Below are 16,458 nucleotides of genomic sequence, written 5' to 3'. Positions count from 1 at the left end.
TGAAGTTTGTAAAAGCCAAAACTAACTTGCCGAGGATGATGTATTTTACATTGTTGTTGTAAAGCTTAAAGTTTGCAAAAGCAAGAAAAAAATATATGGTTATAATTAGTGTCAATATATCACAATAAGCAGCATGAATTAGTATATTCTTCATACCATCAGTTGTTTGAACAAATGTAGCATGGATTCAAATAAAAACATGAAGTGGTGCAATGACCAAATTGAAAGCAAGTTAGCATAAGTGACACTTATAACTGAGTTAACTTCAATAAATTAATTTATTACCACAATGAGAAATCTATTTAATTTTATCAATTAAATTGATCAGATATTAATTCATGCAACAAATTGATAAATAGTAGTACCTGATATAATTAATAAACGATATCCACAAATAAAGACAAACATTTAAAGAATCCAAATTAGAGAAAACAAAATCATTGATGGAAATGGGAAAATAGGTTTGAAAGGTGTACTAATTGAACTTACGATGAAGTGGTGGTGGTGGACATTATTGTATGAGCAGCTTCAGCAATATGACAACAATAGAAAGATGAACAGGTGAATATGGAATGCATCAATGGCCAACGTAACAGCGCGAAACCGTAACAGGCTATTATTACTTGTCTACTATCTACCCAATACTAAAATGTTGCCCAAACTTACTATCTTACCCTTACATCCATATTTTCTTACACTGCAAAAAGGCTATCTAAGTAATTAACAAAATAAATATTGATCCATGCCAATTGTATGTTTCTCATTGGTCTATTCTAAAAAGTGATGTACTACCATTTGACTTCTTTTGCAAATTTCGTTTCCCTCCCAAAAGATTGATACCCCACTCCTCTTCAAAGGTCACTTCACATTTTGAAAAACGGAGAAAACCAAAGCATAGAAGTCACATGTACTACTTTCTCTTCTTTCCCTATCATTTCTCTCTATCGTGTTCTCTCATCTTTTTCCCCAAACCCTAATCGCCGTCGTCCCCCTTTGTTTTCATGTTTCTATGGCTACCAAACATCTCTCATTCTCCTTTTGACGAACTCCCCTCCACCCCTAAGATTGTCGTCGTCCCTCTTTCTCCTCCCCTTTACTGCTTCTCCTTACCATTCTTTTTCATTTCTTTCATATTTTCTCTCTTTGCCATTCTTATTCAAAACATCAAACCCAGGTACTAACATCCTTTAGATCTATTCGTTTATCTTATTGTGGTGGAAACTTATAAGGTTTACGGTTTGATTATGTATCATTAAATATTTTAGTTTTTTTATAGGGTTCGGAATTTTATTTGAAATCGAACGATGAAGTTTGGTAAGTAACTTTGTTTGATTTTTTTTGCAGTGGTAACTGAAGTTTGTTTGTTATCCTTATGTATTCCTATTTTGATTTTGGTATTTAACTTTGTTTGACGCTTTTATTTTCTTGCAGCTTTGACTGGAGTTGTTCAAGAACTTGTCGTAGTTTTAGATGGAAAGAGGAAATCTTGCTTCTTCACTTATTCCATGAGACACAATCTTCTTTCTTTTTCTATGCTGATGTGGTGCGTGTTTCTGTTTCTATGCATTCTACTTTGAAACCGATATAACAGTTCAAACTTCACAACCTGCTTTGAAAAACCCTCCACCTTTGTTACCTATTTCCAAGCTCAAACCCTAAACCTTGATATTCTGAATCCGAATCTAATTCTGAAACATATTTGTTGGTTAGTTTTGTTTCATTTTAATTTCATTAGTTCTTTGCTTAGGTTTCTGGTTATTTGCTCTGAATATATTGCTTTAAATATGGAAGGAGAGAATTTTTTCTTCATAGGTCTTGTCTGAAGATGGGAAGAGCAAACAGTTTGATTATATCCAAAAAAAAATTAATATCTACGCTGTGAGAGATAAGTTGACATATGTAAAATTATTTTAGAGTTTGTTAAAATTTGTCATCATTCATATCCATATGTTTGCTCTTTTGAAGTCTATGTTTCTTGTGGCTTCAGTTATTTGTTTTATTAGTTATCCTAATATTGTTTTTAATCTGATTCCATCTCCATCTCTTGTCACATATTTGATTGGTTTTTTGGTGTATTGGCAGGAATATTTTTAGCTATGTTTACCCAGCTTATGAATGCTACAAAGTAGTTTAAAATAATAAGCCAGAAATTGAACTAGGCGTAATTTCGGTGCCAGTATTGGTATGAAATATATATTGATCCTTTGTGCTAAATTTTTACCACTTGATAACTTTTAGTTGATTGCATCAGTGAGATCTTACACGAGTATTTATCTTCCAAGGTCTGAAGTGTTCATGTTGATTGCAGAGCTATTGATTGCGTAGTTACTAACTTGCAGCTATGGACCTGTAAGTAAGTATTCTATTCCGTTTCTGATTTTCTCTCAGCCCTTTTACTGTCTCCCATTCTATTTTGCTGCCATTTTTCTCTGTTTCTTGCATTTCTCTCACAAAATGATAACAACAGGATTTGTTGGTGTAACAACAGGTATGACTTCTATTTCTAAGTAATTGAAAAGAAATTGTCCATGGTTTAAGTTTCTGAAACAACACTATAAAGGGAGTCCGAAAAATAGTGAGTTTTGGTTTTCAATTTCTTATACTCACCGGGTATTTTGTTTGGTTTGGTACTTTGTATTTACTATTGCTTTCTGTTGAGTTTTACATATGACATTGAAAAAGGTGCCTTGAATGTGTAATCTTGTGTTCGGATTTTGAGTATTTTGATAACCAAAGCGGATACTGAAATTGATTAACTGAAAAAGATCTTTTGTGCCTTCAAACTGAATGTGTCCTGGATTGAGAATGAACACGGGCATGAAATTGATTAACAGGAAAAGAATTTTTGTGCCATGGTTTGGTAAGAATCAAATTTGTTGCTTTTATGTCTCTTGTGTTATGCTAACAATTTTGTAAAATATTCCTTCTTTCACCTATATGCATTTATGCAGATTTATGTTGTTGATAAACTGGATTGTGAGAGAATGGATCAGGCACAACAGGAATTTCAAATTTCACTACAATATTATATTATGGGTGTGTGCAGATGTGTGTATGCTATCGACGATTATTAATAATTGAATTGATTTATGGATTACTTTTTAACAACCATAAATGAGCCTAATATTCTTAACTATATCATATTGGCATTTATAAAAAAAAAAGGACCAGGTAAATCTTTGTTTCTGTTTTTTATTGCTCATGTCATGGCTATGATTATCAAAATTTTCTTCTTGTGCTTTGGTTGATGTTCTGTTTTTCACATTTGTGCTTTCTAAATATATAATAAGTAGTACGAGTAACAACTAATGTCTTTGGCATTCAGCTATAATATTTATACTTTTTTCATTGTCTTAGATTTAGAACAGTGAATGAGAGCAGATATGGTCAATTCTTCCAACTTCTAACACAGCAAAACACATTCCATGTTAGTTTTTTTTTTAACAAAATGCTAATGTATTTTTTCTCTTATCCTACAGGTCGGCTTAACCAAATAGGCCTTATGGAATTGAAGTCTTTACTTTTCTGTTTTGGTTCATTGGTTGGGAATAGTCATGGTAGGGTGGTGGTTTCCTTTTCTTGATTGTTAGCTTTGTAATACAATTTGTTTGGTTCTTGGGCATGTGATGGCTTGTGCCTGAATTTAATATATTTACTTTAATATATCGATCTATGTCTTTTCTGTACTTTATTTAAAAAAGTTTACTAAAATGAAAATAAGATGTTATAGATATATTTAGTTTTACCATAATTTTTTTTACTAAAATGAAAATTAGAGTAAATAATGAAAATTAGAGTAAATAGATATATTTAGTTTTAAAAAAAAGTTAATTAAATTTAAAAGGAAATGAAAATATCAGTTCATACCAACCAACTTTTTTCTCTCTTGATAAATAAGAATTAATAAGATTAATAATAAATAAGAATGATAAAGTATTTTCAAATCAAGATAAATATGAATTAATAATTAATGATATTAATTTTATTAAATACAAAAATCATGATTGAAGACTGACTTAGTTATATATTTTTTGTATAAATTCAATTGGTCATAAACTATCATTATTATTTCTATTAAAATTAAACCTAACTCTAAATTCAATATTTCAATATTTAAAATTAAACCTAACTCTTAATTCAATATTTTAATATTTATTTCACGGGTCACTAACAAAATAATATTTAATTTAATTAATCATATTTTAATTTAAAAGACAAAATTTTTATTTTTAAATATTAATTTTTTCTCCATCTCACAATTATATATTTTTTAATCATTATTTAATATAATTAAATCTATATAATTATTGTTCATTTAAAAAAAAAGTAAATCATTTCAATTTTGCATTTATATCTAAAATTTACATTTGTATTTGATATTTTCTATGTCTTATAACATTAAGACTTATTCATGTGTTATCATATTAACAAATATATTATTATTATTTTTTTATTTTATAATTATTATTTGAAGATGTTAAATTATTATATTTTTTAGTTATTTAAAAAATATCATAATTTAATTACCCGTGCGGGAGCACGGGTCTCTTACTAGTAAAAACAATAATTGATTAAATTTGAAAAATACAGTCAGATACTATACCAGAAACAAAGAAGTTCAATACAACTTATTAAATCGTGTGACTTGTGATAGAAACTGATGTGTAAAGATAAAAGTGAGGAGAAAATTAATCAAGCGCTTAATCTTGTTTTCTATTATGAACAACACCTAAAAATATTCTTGATACAAACAGAAACATAGCACAATAATACAAGCTAATCGATGACATAAACCGAGAGAAACATACTTATAGAACTTTAAGCCCTTTATCTTGACACGCACATAGCAGAGTAGTCGGTTAGTGACTATGATCCTTCTTATGGAGTTCTGGCACAATAATATGGTATACTCCTTAGCGCTCATTTGTAGATTGTGGGGAATCGGACAATAGTCCCTCCTACCAAGTTCAGTACCAGATGACTTCTGAACCAATCAACAATGAGTTTTAAATTATCTTTTATTTGAGATTTGCGACCATTAGGTTAAATGATCTTGTGAGGATCATCTTACTTAGTAGGCACATTTCTTGTTACGGATTAGCACATAATTATTATTATGAGGATCATACACTTATATTCATCGACTCTCTGCGTAGTTTGTATCTAAGACGGTGCCGACTGCAAGAATAAACTACTAAGGGTTACTTCAAAAATTAAAGTCGATGGTTTCGGTATAAAGGGTATTCAAATCGGTTACGCATACTCGGGGGTTTTAGAGTGTTGGGACAATAAGGATATTGACTTGATTCAATTTCTATGCTTTGAGTGTTTGAGTAGCTTCGTATTTCTCGAACGTGTGGGGTTTGCGTTTATCGTTTTGGAGCAAAAATTTTGTTATGGCTCAAGAAAATGGAAGAAGTTGTAATAACTACGGAATTATACATATAAGACTTGAAATTCCATAAATATTCTTTATTCAATTAGAAAAACATTACAAGGAAGGGAAATGAAACTTAAAGAAGGGAAATAAACTAAAAGGAAATAAAACTAAAGCAAGTAATACGACTCCCCCAGACTTAAATGATGCAGTGTCCTCAATGCATGAGAATTACTCCTCAGTGTTGCGGTTGCGAGAACTGCTTGCGCCTCTTGTACGAACACGGCGACGTCTATCAGGAGGAGAGTCATTTACACGAATGTTAAGATCATGCAAATATGTAGCAATTTCAGTGTATTGACCTTCGTTCCTAATAGCATAGTCACGGTGCTCTTGTTGCATCTCTCGGATCAGCCTTATTGTTTCAGTTTGATTTGTCTGCATAGCTTGAAAGAGTTGATCTTGGCGTTGAATTGCAGCATACATGGCATCAAGAGTGATAGGCGGAGGGTTGTTTTGAGGAGGTTGGTGTACATCGGCTTGCCCTTGGTTGAGTTCTTCTTCATTTGCATCCATAGGTTCATTAGGATGTTCTTGTTGGTTATCTTGAGGATTATCTTCAATAAGCCTCCAACGCTGAACATAACGGATGTTGATTCTTTCAGGGCATGGAAGGACGACATAAGGAATAAGAACTTTGTTGACGACCAAGGTGTAGTTGCCATCATGACGGGGCGAAACCAAGTGGGAGTCACGGCAGTAAGTGAGGTTGAGTGATTGAGCAGACATCATGAGATGAGAGAGTGAGAGGAGCTCATCACCAAGACCTAAAGCACAGGCCAAGGAAGTAATAATTCCGCCAAACAGGAATGGGTTTGTAGCGGGGGCGTTGACACAGCCTTGGATGTGTTGGAGCATAAACGGTGCGGCATTGAAACGGATATTGTTAAGCGCACAGTAAAGGAAAAATAATTCATGCTGATTTACCTTATGGTTGTTGGATCTCGCAAAAATAGTATGCCCCAAAACACGTTGAAAATAACATATAGCGGGGTTTTGAATGTGAGAAGCATGTAGAGATCTCCAACCGGTAGGAATTTCGCCAGTAAGATTAAACCAAAATTCGAAAGCTAATTCTTCCCAAGGTCGACCATTGAGTTCTTGAAAGATTGAGCGGTGAGCATTTGGTGCATTATTAAAATGCAAATATGTAGCTACGACATCTTGATCCAGAGTATATTCACGGTTGAACATTCGAAAATGAATGCTACCGGTTGAGAGCGGTTGATCAGAAGGAGTGTCGTAGTTGAAAGAACTCAAGAAATCCAAGACGAGCGGCTCATAAGTTGGTACGGGTTCGGTGCAAAGATGGTGTAGGCTAGATTTGGTGAGTAAACGGGTGACACCATCAAAGAGACCCAAAGTTTCTATGCATTCGGTGTTCACAAATTTTGTGGGAACAACCGAACGTTCATAGAAGGTGATGTATTTTGTTCGTTGAGCATCATTGTCGTCTTCTCGGAAAATAATACTTGAAAGGTCGGGAGGTGGTCTCTCAGGACGCACACTACGGATGATTGAACGTGGAGGCATGGTGAGTTTGAAAATGAAAAATAGAATGGAGAGTAGAAGAGTAGAAAAATGGTATGAAGGTTGTGAAAAGTAAGAGTGGTGGTGGTGTGGTTTTATAGTGAGGTTTGAAAATGGTGTGGTTAATGGAGAATTAAAATGGAATTATGGTGGTGTTTGAAGTTTGAATGGAATGGAAGAATGGGAAATGATGTAGAGTTAAAGAGGTGAATGATGGAGGATGAATGATGTTTATGGTGTTTAAATGGAATAAATAAGGGGAAGAATGAGGAAGAATGAATTTTGAAATTCAAATTCAAAATTCAAAAAGTGGAGTAAAGAGATTCTGCGTGGTCAAACTTGCAGACTGCTGGCCTTGGGAAGACGCGCGTCTCAGGCAGCCAGTCTGCTGGGGAACAGGCATGGAGACGGGCGTCTCCTGTCCTATGCGTGCAGACAGCTGGTCCCACATGAATGGAGACGGGCGTCTCCTAACTCAGGTGAGTGGGTTGCACGCATGCATGGGTGTGGACCAGTTCTGACAGTAGCATTTAAGTACCAAGTAATAGTTCAGAACAGTGCAATTTGGCATACTATAAACAGCAAAAAGATGGTGAACAAAAATACATAGCAGTTAATGGTAATGCAGTATAACACAGTAGCAGTAATCTAAAGAATATTGCATTTAAAATTAAACCGGTACTGAGTGTTGACATAAGCAGAATGTAAAAGTGCAGAAAAATGAAAATCTAAACTAGGAATAGAAATTGCTAAAACTAGAAATAAAATATAATAATCTAAACGGTAACATCTAGCCACGTCTATTGTTGGGCTCGTTAGAATGAATGTGTTTGAAAACTTCGTCGAACTGAGCATTTACGGTGTCGATGAAATCGAAGAAATGCATTTACAAAGTGTGTAGCTCGTTGCGCACATGTTGTACATCTTGTTGTAGTGCAGTGATGGCTTGCTCGTGCGTGTTCAGATTAGGCATTCTTTGATTCACCGATGCGGTGGATGCAGTGGGTTGTTGTTCCTCGAGCTCGACATCAGTCATATCAACAGTGTAATCATCAGCAGAATCTTCAGAAGGAGTCTCAGGCTCATATTCAGGTATAGGTTCATCTTCAGAAAGAGGTTCATAAACAGGAATGGGTTCATCTTCAGGATTAGGGTCATAGTATCCAGGAGGAGTGTCAGGCTCAGATTCTGATACATGCATTTCCTCATCAAAATGTTCATAAGCTTGAGGGGTTTCGGGTGAGGGTTCTCTCTCAAGAATCTGATCATAGAAAAGCCAGTTAGCAGGGTTGTGCACACTCGTCCTTGGATTCGGTAAGGTGAACTGATCCAATACTTTGTTATCAATGAGTAGATCAAACTGATCAGGTCCAAGGTTACCGATGATACCTCGGTTAAAGCAGAAGTGAATGTCCATAGAATTGTGGGAGCCAAGAGGTGTCAATCTAAGCAACGGTACTCTCATTCCTATAGCATTAGCAATCATAGTGACGAATCCGCCGATCCTAATAGGTGAAACTTCGTCATGCGTGATGCGCTCGAAGTTTGTTAGCATGAATGCGATGGCATTGACCGGGCGATTCTGAGAGGAGCAGAACATGATGAATAACTCTTCGCTAGAAACTTCAGTGACATTATCGGGTTTACCAAAGATGTAGTGAGCAACGATCTTATGGAAGTATCTGAAAGCGGGGTTATGGATATTCTCGGATTGGAATTCATTCTCTTCAGGGTTGTCGTTTCCAGTGATCTTGCCCCAATACCGTTCCAACTCCCAGTATGCAAGATTGTCTTTAGCTACTTTGGTGTATGCATCTGATCCATGAGGTAGCTCTATTCAGCAAAATCTCGGATGCAAAAATTAAATTCCATACCAAAGAGTCTAAAGAGAATGACTCCTTTTCTCAGTCCTTGTCCACAGTTTGGAAGATAGGTCAGGGAGCTCAAGAATTCCAGAGTGAGCTTCCGGTAGGTACTAAACTTGCGGAACAGGTGAGAACCAGTCCAACCAATTTGGTCTAGCAGGTGTAGAACGCTTTCTTCGATACCAAGTCTTACCATAGTCGGTTGGTGAGGGTAGCAAGTCAAATCCATGTGTCTTTCAGCCAGCTTATTAAATCTTGCTTCTTGTCCTCTACCACGGAACACAACTTCCATATTATCGACTTCTTGTATCTTAGTTAGTGGTTAAAGAAAAACCTAGAAGTTGAAAATATTAAGATTAAGTTAGAACTAGGCTAGTGTTGATTTAAAAGGAATAAAAATAAAAATAAATATAACGTAAAAATGTAACAAATTATAATAATAAATATAATTATAAAAAGGGAATATTTTCTCGGATTAAGATAGCAGTTATAATTATAGTAGTTATTATAAAATGTAGGAAAAATGGAAAAATGATTAAAATTAAAATAATTAAAAATAGACTAGAATATTTAAATGAAAATAAAAGGTTAAAAATAAAAATAAAAATAAAATAATAAATAAATAAATGTGGGTTGTCTCCCACCAAGCGCTTTGTTTTATGTCGTAAGCTCGACGATTTTAAAAATAGAAAAACTATTTTTTCGAATAAGCGGGCAGCTCGTCAAGTTTAAAAAGTTCGATGTTTTCATCGTGTTCGAGGTGATGGTAATACTTAAGACTTTGCCCATTTACGACAAAAGGCTTGACGGTTTCTCCTTTGATTTCAATCGCTCCGCTCGGAAATATGTTAGTTATTTCGAAAGGACCGGACCATCTAGATCGTAACTTCCCAGGAAATAATTTTAGTCTCGAATTAAATAAAAGTACTTTATCGCCTATGCTAAATTTTTTCCTAGATATACGCTTGTCGTGCCATTTTTTCGTTCTTTCTTTATAGATTTTGGCGTTTTCGTAAGCGTCTTGTCTAAGTTCTTCTAATTCGTTTATGTCTAGAAGTCGTTTTTTCCCAGCGGCAGTGTAGTTTAGGTTTAAGTTCTTAATGGCCCAGTAGGCTTTATGTTCTAATTCTACCGGGAGGTGGCATGATTTTCCATAAACGAGTTTGAATGGGGTAGTTCCTATTGGAGTTTTGAAAGCTGTTCTATAAGCCCATAAAGCTTCATTTAGCTTGGTTGACCAATCTTTTCTAGATATAGCGACCGTTTTCTCCAATATTTGTTTTATTTCGCGGTTAGATACTTCTACTTGTCCGCTTGTTTGTGGATGGTATGGTGTGGCTATTCGATGATTCACTCCATATTTTCGAAGGAGTTTCTCATGTATTCTTGAAATGAAATGGGAACCACCATCGCTAATTACCAGTCTGGGCACACCGAACCTAGGAAAGATGACGTTTTTGAAGAGTTTGATAACTACTCGTGTATCGTTTGTAGGAGAAGCAATAGCTTCTATCCATTTTGAAACGTAATCGACAGCTACGAGTATATATTGATTTCCAAACGATGATGGAAACGGACCCATAAAGTCTATTCCCCAGACGTCAAATATTTCTACTTCCAGAATGCCCTTTTGAGGCATTTCGTCGCGTCTTGAAATGTTTCCGGTTCGTTGGCATCTATCACAGCTTAATACCGCAAAATAAACGTCTTTCCACAGGTTGGGCCAGAAGAGTCCAGATTGAAGGATTTTGGCGCAGGTTCTAGATGTGCTATGGTGTCCTCCACATGGTGCAGAATGGCAGTGTGTTATTATACTTCTTATTTCTTCCTCGGGTACACAACGTCTAAAGATTCCATCGGGGCCTCTTTTGAACAGGAGCGGGTCGTCCCAATAGTAATGTTTTAGGTCATGGAAGAATTTCTTCTTCTGTTGGTAACTTAGATCAGGAGGAAGCACACCAGCAGCTAGGTAGTTTACGAAATCTGCATACCAAGGTGTGTCAGAGCGGGCTAAAGCTATTTCTGCTAATTTGTTGGTTTCAGCGTTTGGACGGTATGGTTCGAATTCATTGGCTTCTAACTGAGCGATGAGTCTTTCATAAGGGAAATCATCGTCAATTGGTACTTGTTCGGGTTTCAGATTTTCCAATCGAGAGAGATGAACTGCTACGACATTTTCAGTGCCCTTTTTATCTTTAATTTCCAGGTCGAACTCTTGTAGTAACAAAATCCATCTCAAAAGTCTTGGTTTGGCGTCCTTTTTGGTCAGGAGGTACCTAATGGCGGCGTGGTCAGTGTATATGATTATTTTGGCTCCTACCAGGTAAGAACGGAACTTGTCTAATGCGAATACGACAGCTAATAGTTCTTTTTCTGTCGTGGCATAATTCATTTGAGCTTCGTCTAGGGTTCTACTCGCATAGTATCTGACATGTAGTTTCTTATCTTTTCTTTGCCCTAGAACGGCTCCTACAACATAATCACTTGCGTCACACATTATTTCGAAAGGTTCATTCCAGTCGGGCGGTTGCATAATCGGCGCAGAGATTAATGCTCGTTTAAGCGTATGAAATGCTTCAGTGCATTTATCGGTAAAAATAAATTCGGCGTCTTTCTTTAGTAATTCAGTTAAGGGTTTGGTTATTTTAGAGAAATCCTTAATGAAGCGTCGGTAAAAACCAGCGTGTCCTAGAAAACTTCTTATTTCTCTAACGGTTTTGGGAGGTTGAAGATTTTCGATAATTTCAATTTTTGCTTTATCTACTTCAATCCCTCTATCAGATACGATGTGTCCTAGTACAATTCCTTGTCGAACCATGAAATGACACTTTTCCCAATTAAGGACTAGGTTTACGCTTACGCATCGTTTAAGTACCAATTCAAGGTTCTCTAAACATGTTTCAAAACTTCCCCCACAGACAGAGAAGTCGTCCATAAAGACCTCCATTATTCCATCTAGGAAGTCGGCAAATATTGCCATCATGCATCTTTGGAAGGTCGCGGGTGCATTGCAGAGCCCAAAAGGCATTCGTCTATAGGCGAATGTACCATAAGGACAGGTAAATGTGGTCTTCTCTTGGTCGTCGGGGTGGATAGGAATTTGGAAAAATCCGGAGTATCCATCCAGATAACAGAAATGTGAGTGTTTAGCTAGGCGTTCGAGCATTTGATCTATGAAAGGTAAAGGAAAATGGTCTTTTCGGGTAGCTTTGTTTAGCTTCCTATAGTCAATGCACATTCTCCATCCAGTTTGGGTACGTTGCGCTACAGATTCGCCTTTTGCGTTAGTGATTACAGTAACTCCTCCTTTCTTTGGTACGACATGAACAGGGCTAACCCATTTACTATCGGATATAGGGTATATTATTCCAGCTTCTAGCAGTTTTTAGATTTCCTTTTTAACCACATCGCTCATAATAGGATTTATTCGTCTTTGATGTTCTCTAGAGGTTTTACAATCGTCTTCGAGCATACTACGGTGCATACAGAGGGAAGGACTTATTCCTTTCAAATCTGATATGTTATATCCTAAAGCGGTTGGGTATTTTCTCAGTACAGTAAGTAATTTTACAGTCTCGGTTTGTCCTAAGTCGGCGTTAACTATAACTGGTTTGTTACGTTCTTCGTCTAGGAATTCGTATCTAAGATCGGTAGGCAGTGTTTTCAGTTCTATAGCAGGTTTCTTCAGTCCAGGTATAGGATCAGGAGTTAAAGCTAGACATTCACTCAGATGGTCATCTTGATATTCCCCACGCCAGTTGTCATCTTCAAAGATTGGCGGTATAGGAATTTTTAGGATCTCGGTTTCCTTATTTGGTTCGGATTTTATTTCCTTAACACACTCGTCGATTATGTCGGCAGAGCAGCATGTGTCAATTATAAAGGGTGCTTTTAGGAACTGGGAAAGTATAAATTCTATTTTCTCTTCTCCTACTTCGAAAGTAAGCTTTCCTCGCTTGACATCTATGATTGCACCAGCGGTTGCTAAGAATGGTCTTCCTAATATGATCGGGATGTTAGAATCTTCTTGGATATCCATAATGATGAAATCAGTTGGGATGTAGAATTGACCTACACGAACAGGGATATTTTCTAACATTCCTACAGGGTATTTGACTGAACGGTCGGCTAACTGAAGAGACATTCTCGTTGCTTTAAGCTCACCCAGATTTAGTTTCTTACAGGTTGAAAGAGGCATCAAACTAACACTGGCTCCTAAATCGCACAGGGCTTTCTCTATGATGGTTTTTCCTATTACACAGGGTATAGAGAAACTACCAGGATCTTTCAGTTTTGGAGGCATGTTATTTTGGATGATAGCGCTACATTCAGCGGTAAGCGTTACAGTTTCATTATCCTCGAGTTTCTTTTTGTTTGATAGGATTTCTTTTAGGAATTTAGCGTATGAAGGCATTTCAGTTATGGCTTCTGTGAATGGTATGGTTATGTTTAATTGTTTAAGAAGTTCTATAAATCTTTTAAATTGCGCTTCAGTTTTTGATTTAGCTAATCTCTGAGGGTAAGGAATTGGTGGCTTATAAGGTGGTGGTGGAACGTAAGGTTTCTCTTTTTCAAGTTCCACTTCGTTGTTGCTCTCATTGGCCTTGGCGGTTTGATCATCGGTCGATGTCTTTTGGGTTTCCTTTGCCTCTTGTTGTGACATGGGTGCGTTTTGAGTTCTAGGATCAATGGGTCCATCGTAATTCGTTCCACTTCGTAGTGTTATCGCGTTCGCATGTCCTTTAGGATTAGGTTGTGGTTGAGCAGGAAACGTGCCAGCAAGGGCAGCAGTAGGTGCTTGTTGTTGAGCTACTTGTGATATTTGAGTTTCTACCATTTTGTTATGCGTAGCTAAGGCATCTACTTTGTTCGATAGTTGTTTTAGTTACTCGCTATTGTGGATGTTTTTATTTAGGAAGTCCTTATTGGTTTGTTGTTGGGAAGCTATAAAGTTCTCCATCATAATTTCTAGGTTTGACTTCCTATGGGTGGTTTGAGCAGCTACAGGCGCTTTTTGGTAGCCAGGTGGCACAGCAGGTGCTTGTCCAGGCGCGTACAACGCGTTGTTGTTTTTATAAGAGAAGTTCGGGTGGTTTTTCCATCCAGGGTTGTACGTGTTAGAATAAGGGTTTCCTTGAGCATAGTTCACTTGATCAGACAGGACTCCAGTCAAGAGTTGACATTCGGCAACTGCGTGTCCAGTCAATCCACAAATCTCGCAGTTAGGTGTTACAGCAGCAGCGGTGGCTGAAGGAGTGATGGTTAAGTTCTCGATCTTCTGAGTTAGAGCGTCTACTTTAGCGTTAACTCGGTCTATACCACTTATTTCGTACATTCCTCCTTTGGTTTGGGCTTTCTCTAGAGCGGCTCGTTCTCCACCCCATTGGTAATGGTTTTGTGCCATGTTCTCTATGAGGTTGTATGCTTCATCATGGGGTTTGTCCATTAATGCTCCGCCAGCAGCGGCATCTATAGTCATTTTAGTATTATATAAGAGACCACCATAGAAAGTATGGATGATCAGCCATGGTTCGAGTCCATGATGAGGGCATAGTCTAAGCATGTCCTTGTAACGTTCCCAAGCTTCAAAGAGTGATTCGTTATCTTTCTGGGTAAATCCGTTGATTTGACCTCTGAGCATAGCAGTTTTGCTAGGTGGAAAGTATCTTGCTAAGAATACTCTCTTCAATTCGTCCCATGTAGTTATGGAAGTTGAAGGTAGGGATTGAAGCCACGCTCTAGCTCTATCTCTCAAGGAGAAAGGAAAGAGACATAATCGAATAGCTTCGGAACTAACGTTGTTAGCTTTGACAGTGTCGACATATTGCACGAACACGGATAAATGGAGGTTGGGGTCGTCTGCAGGGCTTCCTGAGAATTGATTCTGTTGAACAGCTTGGACCAACGAAGGTTTGAGTTCAAAATTGTTTGCCTCAATCGCAGGTGGTGCGATACTTGAATGCGGTTCAGCGCCCGAAGGAGCGGCATAGTCTCTAAGAGGACGAATAGCAGCCATCTCTAACTTCGGGGTGATTTGATTAATTTGATCAGTAAAACTCAGTTCCTGATTAATCGGAATTGGTGCTACTTCGGGAAGATTGCGAGCTCGACGTTTGACGTTAATGAAATGTTCGATCTCGTTAATTCGTTGTATTAAATCTCCTCCTTGTGAACGAGTATTTGGCATACAATCGTTCAGAAAGAAAGGGAAGAATTGTCCTAGTCTCTACGGTGTAACAGTGAGTTACGATATCGACTTGAATAGTCCCCGGCAACGGCGCCAAAAACTTGATCGCGACTTTACGTGTCTATAAATCTGATGACTGCAAGTGCACAGTCGTGTCGTGTAGTTTTAAAAGATATCGAATCCACAGGGACTATGAATCGATCTACCGTTATCTAAGGTTACTATGTAAAGCTAGGGCTACTAATATTTCGATTGTTCCTAAGGGAAAGTGATTGTGAGAAATAAATAATATAATAAAAGACAGATATCAGCATGTATTTCGTTTAACTTAAGGTGATCCGAAGGTCCATTGGCTTTTGCATAATTTAATTAAAAATCTTTACTAATTCAATTGGTTAAAAATCCTCGTCTCAAACTTTCGCTCTGTTGATTTAGACTACTATCCTAATCCTAATGTACGCTTTCGCCATCCCATTAGATTTTAGAAAAGCTTTTTGGAAACAACGTAATTAATAAAATGCCCGTTTTATGAAGTTGTTATCTATTTAAATCTCCTAATCTCAAACTTTCGCTCTGTTGACTCGGAACATGCTAATATCCCTAACGTACGCTTTCGCCATCCCGCTCGAGTGTAAAAACAATTTTTGAAAATAAATAAGTTCTAATTAGTTTTAATACGCTTTCGCCATCCTTAAAACTAATGTCCTATGTCTACTATCTGGTTAAAGATCTCAAACTTTCGCTCTATTGATTTTAACCTTTGACCGTCTTAACCCCTCAAACTTTCGCTCTATTGGTTTTAAGACTTACTAATTAAATTAGACATACAAACCAAAAATAGGTGATATTTAACAAAACATAATTAAGCCAATTTATTTCGGATCCCTACGGTTAACTTACTTTACATACCGATACCTTAGTAATTTAGCCAGACATATTAATACAGTTAAGCATGCATAAATTAATTTGGCTTATAATAAAAGGCATGTTAAAAGGCATATAATATATCATGCAAATCAATATATAAATAAGGCGGTAAATATTAAACCTGAATTAAATAAATGGCAAGTAAATCTTCAAGTACTGAACTTCCACCACAGGTTGGTTGGATCGTTCTTCGGAGTTTAAACGAACATAAAATAAAACAAGGAAATAAAAGCGATAAATCTAACGTAAGGCTAGATTTATAAAAAGTTCACAACAATTTCCGGTGTAGAAATCGTTGTGAGAAAATAAGTGTTTGAATGAAAGCAGAATGAAAAATATGGTTCGCGGTACAATTTCGGCAGCACTTCGTTGGCAGGAAATCGGACTCTTTGGAAGTGAGGTAGAAGGTTCTATTTATAGGGGAGGTTTTGCTGTGATGTTGCGTAAAAAGAGGAACTCAGCAGACTTGGACTTGGAGACGTGCGTCTCCGATTCTTTGGGAAGTTCTGTTG

The 16,458-nt window shown here is 36.7% G+C and overlaps 1 non-coding gene across 1 annotated transcript; it reads left to right on the top strand.

Annotated features, from left to right (window-relative positions):
- Positions 1 to 14,366: 14,366 nt before the first annotated feature.
- Positions 14,367 to 14,473, top strand: LOC131628387 (small nucleolar RNA R71). Its single transcript, XR_009291772.1, has one exon. It is a non-coding gene; the product is annotated as a small nucleolar RNA R71 (small nucleolar RNA).
- Positions 14,474 to 16,458: the final 1,985 nt, after the last annotated feature.

Source organism: Vicia villosa, unplaced genomic scaffold (assembly GCF_029867415.1).
Source record: "Vicia villosa cultivar HV-30 ecotype Madison, WI unplaced genomic scaffold, Vvil1.0 ctg.000449F_1_1, whole genome shotgun sequence".
Lineage (NCBI taxonomy): Eukaryota > Viridiplantae > Streptophyta > Magnoliopsida > Fabales > Fabaceae > Vicia > Vicia villosa.
This window is presented reverse-complemented; position numbering and strand designations above follow the sequence as displayed.